This window comes from Neoarius graeffei, chromosome 4, assembly GCF_027579695.1.
Source record: "Neoarius graeffei isolate fNeoGra1 chromosome 4, fNeoGra1.pri, whole genome shotgun sequence".
Lineage (NCBI taxonomy): Eukaryota > Metazoa > Chordata > Actinopteri > Siluriformes > Ariidae > Neoarius > Neoarius graeffei.
The window spans coordinates 32,555,194-32,563,741 of NC_083572.1; positions in this window are offsets into that span (position 1 = coordinate 32,555,194).

The window sequence follows — 8,548 nt, forward strand, 5'->3', positions numbered from 1 at the left end:
CTCCTGCCTGTTGTGCTGTCCTGTCTGTCTGCTGAGGGACTGCTTGCTGGGAGACTGCCTGAAACCCAAGTGCTGTCAGCTTACAGCCACGCTACTCTGACAAACGCCTGATCCCGTCTGATCTCAGAAGCTAAGCAGGATTGAGCCTGGTTAATACTTGGATGGGAGACCGCAGACATCATCATGCTCCCACCAGCCATCCCTGCCTCTCAGTCCTCTGGCCACTGAACTTCACACATGCACATCCTCCCAACTCCCTTTCCCCTGCTATCAATAAAACTCAACATTTAACTTGTGCTCTTGGATCCTCGTCTGTTTATCCTGACAGAACGATCTGACCATCATGGACCCAGCGCCCTCCCCAACCAGCATGGTGATTGAGCCCGAAATGACTGCCCTGCAGCGACTGGAACATACAGAGGGAGACATAAACCGGATGTCCAGTGACATTGCATCTCTGCTCCAGCTTGACCACCAGCAGCAGCAGCTAACCCAGGTCCTGCAAGTACTCACCAACCTCACCATTCCATCCGCTCATGTTCCTCCTGCTCTGGCTCCCAGTGACCCGGAACCGAAGATCGGTAATCCAGAACGTTTCAATGGTGACCCAAACCAGGTCCGGCCATTCCTGACCAGCTGCCGTATCCAGTTCTCTCTGCAGCCCAGGACCTTCTCGACGGAGGGAGCCAAGGTGGGGTATGTCATCACTCACCTGACCGGCCGGGCTTGTCTGTGGGGGACAGCAGAATTCGACCGGCAGACTCCGGCCTGTGCCTCCTTCAGTGCCTTCGCCGAGGAGATGTTAAAGGTGTTCGACCTGGGCTCATCAAAAACAGAGGCGTCACAAGCACTGATGAGTATCCGTCAGGGCAACCAGACGGTGGCGGACTACTCCATTGACTTTCGTACCCTGGCGAGGCACAGTTCGTGGAACATGGCGCTAGTGGACGCCTTCCTCCACAGCTTGGCGGACTACTTCAAGGATGAGCTCATTTCCCATGAGCAACCCCCAACACTCGATGAGGCCATTGCCCTTGCTGTGCGCATCGATCATCGTATCCAGATCCGTAGACAAGAGAAGGGGCGTCCTAGTCAACCTGCCACCCGCACTCAGGGGGAATCTTCCGCTGCCCAGTTCCCACCTGTCACGCCCCAAAGCCGACATAATCAGTCTGAGCCCATGGAGATCGGCCGTGCCTCCCTCTCCCCCAAGGAACGACAGCGCCGCCTAACCTCCATCCGTAAACCCCTGCTTCAGCTCCGCCTTCAGCTTCCTGACACCACTTGTGCCCTGACCGCCCTGGTGAACTCTGGAGCCGAAGCCAACATCATGGATACAGAGTTCGTACGGCAGCTGGGTGTGGGTCACCACCACCTCACTCCACCCATTCCTGTACGAGCGCTGGGTGGACATCGTCTCGGCACAGTTACACACATCACAACCCCCGTGACCATGCTGCTGTCAGGAAACCACCAGGAGTCCATCCAGTTCCACCTCCTACACTCACCCGGCCAACCACTCATCCTAGGGTACCCGTGGCTCCGTCTACACAACCCCCAACTTGACTGGGAGACTGGCACCATACGAGAGTGGGGAAGGGGCTGCCATCAGACCTGCTTGAAGGGAGCCGTCCTGCCAGCCAACCAGGAGACCACCAACTCCACCCCCGACATATCCAAGGTTCCTGTCTGCTATCACCACCTGAGAGAGGTGTTCAACAAGTCCAAGGCCACGTCGTTGCCCCCACACCGACCATACGACTGCGCCATCGACCTCCTGCCAGGCACCGCACCCCCAAGGGCCGTTTCTACTCCCTGTCAGCCCTGGAAAGAAAGGCCATGGAGGACTACATAAACGACTCTCTGGCCGCTGGCCTAATCCGTCCATCGTCCTCTCCTGCCGGAGCTGGATTTTTCTTCATGGGAAAGAAGGATGGTTCTCTTCGCCCATGCATAGATTACCGGGGCTTGAACGACATTACGGTTAAGAACCGCTACCCTCTGCCACTACTCTCCTCCGCCTTTGAACTGCTGCAAGGGGCCACAGTGTTCACCAAGCTAGATCTCCGGAACGCTTACCATCTGGTGCGAGTGAGAGAAGGCGATGAGTGGAAGACTGCGTTCAACACCCTGACGGGACATTATGAATATCTGGTCATGCCATTCGGTCTCACCAATGCCCCAGCAGTGTTCCAGGCACTGGTAAACGATATCCTTAGAGACATGCTCAATAAGTTCGTTTTCGTTTACTTGGACGATATTTTGATCTTCTCAAAAACCCTGTCTGAACACACCCACCACGTCCAGTTGGTCCTGCGCCGCCTGCTTGAAAATTCATTGTTTGTGAAAGCAGAGAAGTGCGAGTTTCACGTTCAGTCTGTCTCGTTCCTGGGATATGTGGTGACCGAGGGCAGCATTCAAATGGACCCTGCGAAGGTGTCGGCAGTGACATCGTGGCCGGTTCCAGAGAGCCATAAGAAACTGCAGCAGTTCCTGGGGTTCGCCAACTTCTATAGGAGGTTCATCCAGGGCTACAGCACCGTGGCAGCCCCACTCACCGCACTGACCAGCATCAAACAGCCCTTCCAATGGACTACAGCAGCTGACAAAGCCTTCGAAACCCTCAAGGCCTGTTTCACTTCAGCTCCCATCCTCCGGATGCCTGACGCCAAGCGGCAGTTTGTGGTGGAGGTAGATGCTTCAGATGTGGGAGTCGGGGCAGTGCTTTCCCAGCGAGCAGCAGAGGATGGAAAAATGCACCCCTGTGCCTTCTACTCCCAAAGACTGACCCCAGCAGAAAGCAACTACGACATCGGCAATTGCGAGCTACTGGCTGTCAAGCTCGCCCTCGAGGAGTGGCGCCACTGGTTGGAGGGGTCCAAGGTTCCGTTTGTGGTCTGGACAGACCACAAAAACCTGGAATATATCCGGACAGCCAGGAGGCTAAACTCCGCCAGCACCGGTGGTCACTATTCTTCACCCGATTCAACTTTGTCCTTTCCTACCGTCCTGGCTCCCACAACATCAAGCCCGATGCGCTCTCCTGGATGTTTCAGAGGGATGAGGCATCCAAGGAGGAATTAACACCCATCCTCCCAAGCCCCTGTGTCGTTGCTGCCCTGACCTGGGACATTGAGGAGCAGGTTCGAGAGGCCATCAGGGACCAGCCAGGCCCCAGCGCTTGCCCTTCCAACCGTCTCTATGTCCCAGCTGACCTGAGGTCTCAGGTGATTCAATGGGGACATGACTCCCGCCTGGCCTGTCACCCCAGGGTCACATGCTCCCTCCATCTGCTGTCTCAGAGATTCTGGTGGCCGTCGATGAGGAAGGACATCCAGGACTTTGTGAGAGCCTGCCCCACTTGCAACCAGCACAAGTCCCCCAGTCAGCCCCCAGCCGGGTTACTCCAGCCCCTGCCAGTACCCATGCGTCCCTGGTCCCATGTCTCCCTGGACTTTGTTACTGGTCTCCATCGGAAGGTAATACGGTCATCCTCACCATTGTGGACCGCTTCAGTAAGATGACCCACTTTGTGCCTCTCCCAAAACTGCCAACTGCGAAAGAGACTGCCCGGGTCATTTTAGAACACGTCTTTCAGGTCCACGGCCTGCCCAGGGATATCGTTTCTGACCGGGGACCGCAGTTCTCCGCCAGTTTCTGGAGGGAATTCTGCCACCTCCTCGGGGCCACTGCCAGTCTGTCGTCTGGGTTTCACCCACAGTCAAATGGCCAAACGGAGCGCATGAATCAGGAACTGGAGAAGGCACTTAGGTGTGTGGCTTCACGCAACCCCCACGCCTGGGCTCAACATCTGCTCTGGGTGGAATATGCCCACAACTCCCTCACCAGCTCTGCCACCGGACTCTCCCCCTTCCAGTGTGTGTATGGCTATCAACCACCTCTGTTTGCTAGCCAGGAGGGAGAAGCCACCTGCCCGTCTGCTCTCGCCTACGCCCGCCGCTGCCACCGCACATGGGCCCAGGCCCGCACCACACTCCTGAAGTCCAGGACCAGCTATGCTATTGGGGCTAACCGGCGGAGGACCCCTGCACCCGTTTACCATGTCGGCCAGAAGGTATGGTTGTCTGCTCGAGACCTACCACTATGGGTGGAGTCACGCAAATTGGTGCCTCGCTACATCGGACCCTTTCCCGTACAGAAGGTCATCAGTCCCATGGCAGTTCGGCTGCTGCTGCCCAAGACCATGAGGATACATCCCACCTTCCACGTCTCCAAACTCAAACCGGTGCACGAGAGCCCCCTGGTCCCGGCAACACCGCCGCCTCCTCCTCCACGCTTCATTGATGGTGGACCAGTCTACACGGTCCGGCGACTGCTCTGCTCTCGATGAAGGGGTAGGGGCATCCAATACTTGGTAGACTGGGAGGGTTATGGTCCTGAGGAGAGGGCATGGGTCCCCGCTGGAAGGATTTTGGATCTGGCCCTCATCGCCGACTTCCATCGCCTACACCCTGACCAGCCCTCCATCCGACAGGGTCGACGTAGGGGTTCTCACCATACGGAGCCACTTCCGGACCCTGCCGCCACCCCTGCTCCAGCGTCCGAGTCTTCCGGCAGTGAAGATGGTGTGGAGGCTATGGACACTGACTGGTCAGAGGAATTCTGACCCTCCACCAGTATTCCCCCTCCTCTCGCCTGTCTTGGTGGATCTGCGCCTAAGGACTTCTGGAGCCGTCCCTTGAGGGGGGGGTTCTATCATGGTCCTACCTGTGATTTTTCTCTCTTCAGGTAACAATTCCACTCCTCTCCACTCAGTATTACCTGCCATGCCCGCATACTCCTCCTCTTATTAACTTTCAGTAGCTGTCATTGGCTGTTGCCTATCACCTGCTCCTCCTCTGTGGGTATTTAAACTGCAGTCCTCCCAAGCTTCAGTGTCAGATCATCTTCAAGGCATCGACTCCGTCAACTCTTCAGTCCTGGTAACCTGACCCTGCACTTCTGTCCCTAATCTTGCTACCTGATCTGTGACTCTGTGTTCCAGCCTGTTCCCTAACTCCTGCCTGTTGTGCTGTCCTGTCTGTCTGCTGAGGGACTGCTTGCTGGGAGACTGCCTGAAACCCAAGTGCTGTCAGCTTACAGCCACGCTACTCTGACAAACGCCTGATCCCATCTGATCTCAGCTGCTAAGCAGGGTCGAGCCTGGTTAATACTTGGATGGGAGACCGCAGACATCACCACCATGCTCCCACCAGCCATCCCTGCCTCTCAGTCCTCCGGCCATTGAACTTCACACACGCACATCCTCCCAACTCCCTTTCCCCTGCTATCAATAAAACTCAACATTTAACTTGTGCTCTTGGGTCCTCGTCTGTTTATCCTGACACAATGGGCATTACATATTGGAATTTTTTTTTTAAAACAAAAACTATAAGTTCATCTCAGCCTAAAGTTTGGGCAGACGCTCCCGCACGGCACATGCCAGCAATTCCGTCCCCCTATGAAATGAGCAATAAGTAGGAGAGTTATACACGGTATTATACCTAAAATTTTATCAGAAATATAGATATGATACTATGATTCTCCCCAACATGCTACATTAGATAAGCTAACCCCATTTATAAAAGATACACACTTGTATATGACGTGTATTTGATATATGTGATATATATGATGTATATTCATACATTGTTACTTTACGGAAATCTTCAATAAGTTTGTTCTTTTCATGACAGCCTGTTGTAGACCTAAATATAATGCACATGAAATGACACTCCTCACCTCAACATGTCCTTTACAAATCATTTAAGCCACCATGGGCAATGCTGAAATCACTGCTGCAAACAGTACATCGCGCGAAACTGTCATTATTGTTGACCCTTATTAGACAGGGAGATTCTTTTGTGTAATCTGAGGTGAAGTGGGTTTTGTATTTTGTTTTTTTGGGGCGCGTGCTCTCTCTCTGCCATGCCGATCCTGTAGGCTGCACTGACTCAACTGAAATCTTCGGTCCTCGAGAAAAGAGAAGCCCGCCCACACTGAAAGCTGATTGGGTTACTCAGCAAAATAAGCCAATCAGGATGCTCTTTGTCTAGCATGCGCTCTCTCTCGCGCTCCCTCGTGCACTCTGTCATATGCGCGATACAGACGTTAATGTTTCGCGTGCACGCGCTTGCTCTAGATTCCGGGAGATATTCTCCAATGTGCGGGCATCAGGGAGCCGCTATCAATATGCGGGAGACTCCCAGAACTTCCGGGACACTTGGGATGTCTGCGTTATAAGGTGACCACAGATCGTTAACCATACCCCCCCCCGAGAATTTCTCAATGGGTTTACATCAATCTCAAAAACGATCATTTTGGTCTGAAAAAGTCGGAAATCCGCCGATCGGCAGAAAATTCTCATCCCTGGTTATTTTTAATTAGCACACCTCTCCGTCTGTCTGTGTGCGCGCGCGCGAACGAGAAGAAAGAGCACTATGAATGAACAGAACGATACGCAACGGAATTTTTTTTTTCAAAATCGTGAGTCTGATTGTGTGGCGCTGTGCCACACAATGGTCTATGTATGGGAAACCCTGCCAGAGGGTCAAAGCATCAATCACCCAAGACTCCATGACTCAATAGACCAAGCTGAGCACCACCTGGATTGACTACAAGAAAGCCTCTGACTCAGTGCCCCACACATGGATACTAGAGTGCCTGGCACTATATAAGGCTAACAGTGCACTGATAACCTTCATCAAGAATTCAATGCAGCTGTGGAAAACAACACTGGAATCCAACTCCAAGGCCATTGCACGAGTCACTATCAAGTGCGGCATATACCAAGGTGATGCACTGTCCCCACTGCTGTTCTGGATAGGCTTGAACCCCTTCAGCCAGATCATTACAAAGAGTTGATATGGATACAGATTCAGGAATTGAGTGATCATCAGCCACCTCCTATAGATGGATGACATTAAGCTGTACGCCAGGAGTGAAGGAGATATTGACCCACTGATCCACTTCACCAGGATCTACAGCAAGGATATTGGGATGTCATTCAGACTGGATATGTGTGGATGCATGGTGGCAAGGAGAGGAAAAGTGATCAGGACTAATAGGATGGAGTTACCAGAAGGCAGGAAAGCAGACATACAGGACAGCTAAAAGTATCTGGGTATCCCACAGGCCAGTGGTTGCCATGATGAGGAGGCAAGGCAGTCAGCCACGACCAAATACCTCCAGGGGGTAAGACAGGTTCTGAGGAGCCAGCTCAATGGTAGGAATAAGATCCAAACCATCAACATGTATGCCCTTCCAGTCATCAGAGACCCAGCTGGAATAGTAAACTGGCCACAAGAAGAGATAAATGCAGCTGATGTCAAGACATGAAAACTCCTTACAATTCATGGAGGGTTCCACCCCAAGACTCTACAAGACATGGAAACAAGGAGGGCAAGGAATAATGGGTATCAGAACTACAATCTAGGATGAAATAATTAGCATCCATCAATACATCAGAAAGCTGGCTCCTCAGGATGAACTAGTAAGAGTGTGTGCCTCAAACAGCAGAAGACAGAGGGTAATGAGGATAGTGGTGGTAGTCAAGGAGCAGAAGATAGATTGTAGTTCTGAGAGATGTGGCAATCTCAACTGACATCAGGCAGAAGGAGCATGAGAAGATCAAGAAGTACCAGGGACTGAAAGAACAACTGGAACAGATGTGGAGGGTAAAGTCCAAAGTGGTCCCAGTAGTGATAGGAGCATTAGGGGCTGTGACCCCCAAACCGGGAGAGTGGCCCTAGCAGATTCCAGGTAGAACATCTGAGGTTTCTGTCTGGAAGAGTGAAGTCCTAGGAACAGCTAAGATACTATGCAGAACCCTTAAACTCCCAGGCCTTGTTTATATGTGTGTGAAAATAAATAATTATATATCTGAGGATATTACACAGGGCGGCATGGCGGTGTAGTGGTTAGCACTGTTGCCTCACAGCAAGAAGGTCCTGGGTTCGAGCCCAGCGGTTGGCAAGGGCCTCTCTGTGTGGAGTTTGCATGTTCTCCCTGTGTCTGTGTGGGTTTCCTCTGGGTGCTCCGTTTTCCCCCACAGTCCAAAGACATTAAGCTAATTGGTGACTCTAAATTGACCATAGGTGTGAATGTGAGAGTGAATAGTTGTTTGTCTCTGTGTCAGCCCTGTGATAACCTGGCGACTTGTCCAGGGTGTACCCCACCCCTCGCCCATAGTCGGCTGGGATAGGCTCCAGCTTGCCTGCGACCCTGTAGATCAGGATGGATGGATATTACACAGTTGCGCACAGAGATGAAGTTTATGTTCAAATGGTGAATGTATTATTTGTAATGATATATTTTTCAACATGAGAAGATAAACCTCATATTTGCCTCACCATATAATGTTCTTCATATTACATGGACACATCCACAAAAAAATGTACAAGTTTCTCATCTCATCTCATTATCTCTAGCCGCTTTATCCTTCTACAGGGTCGCAGGCAAGCTGGAGCCTATCCCAGCAGACTACAGGCGAAAGGCGGGGTACACCCTGGACAAGTCACCAGGTCATCACAGGGCTGACACATAGACA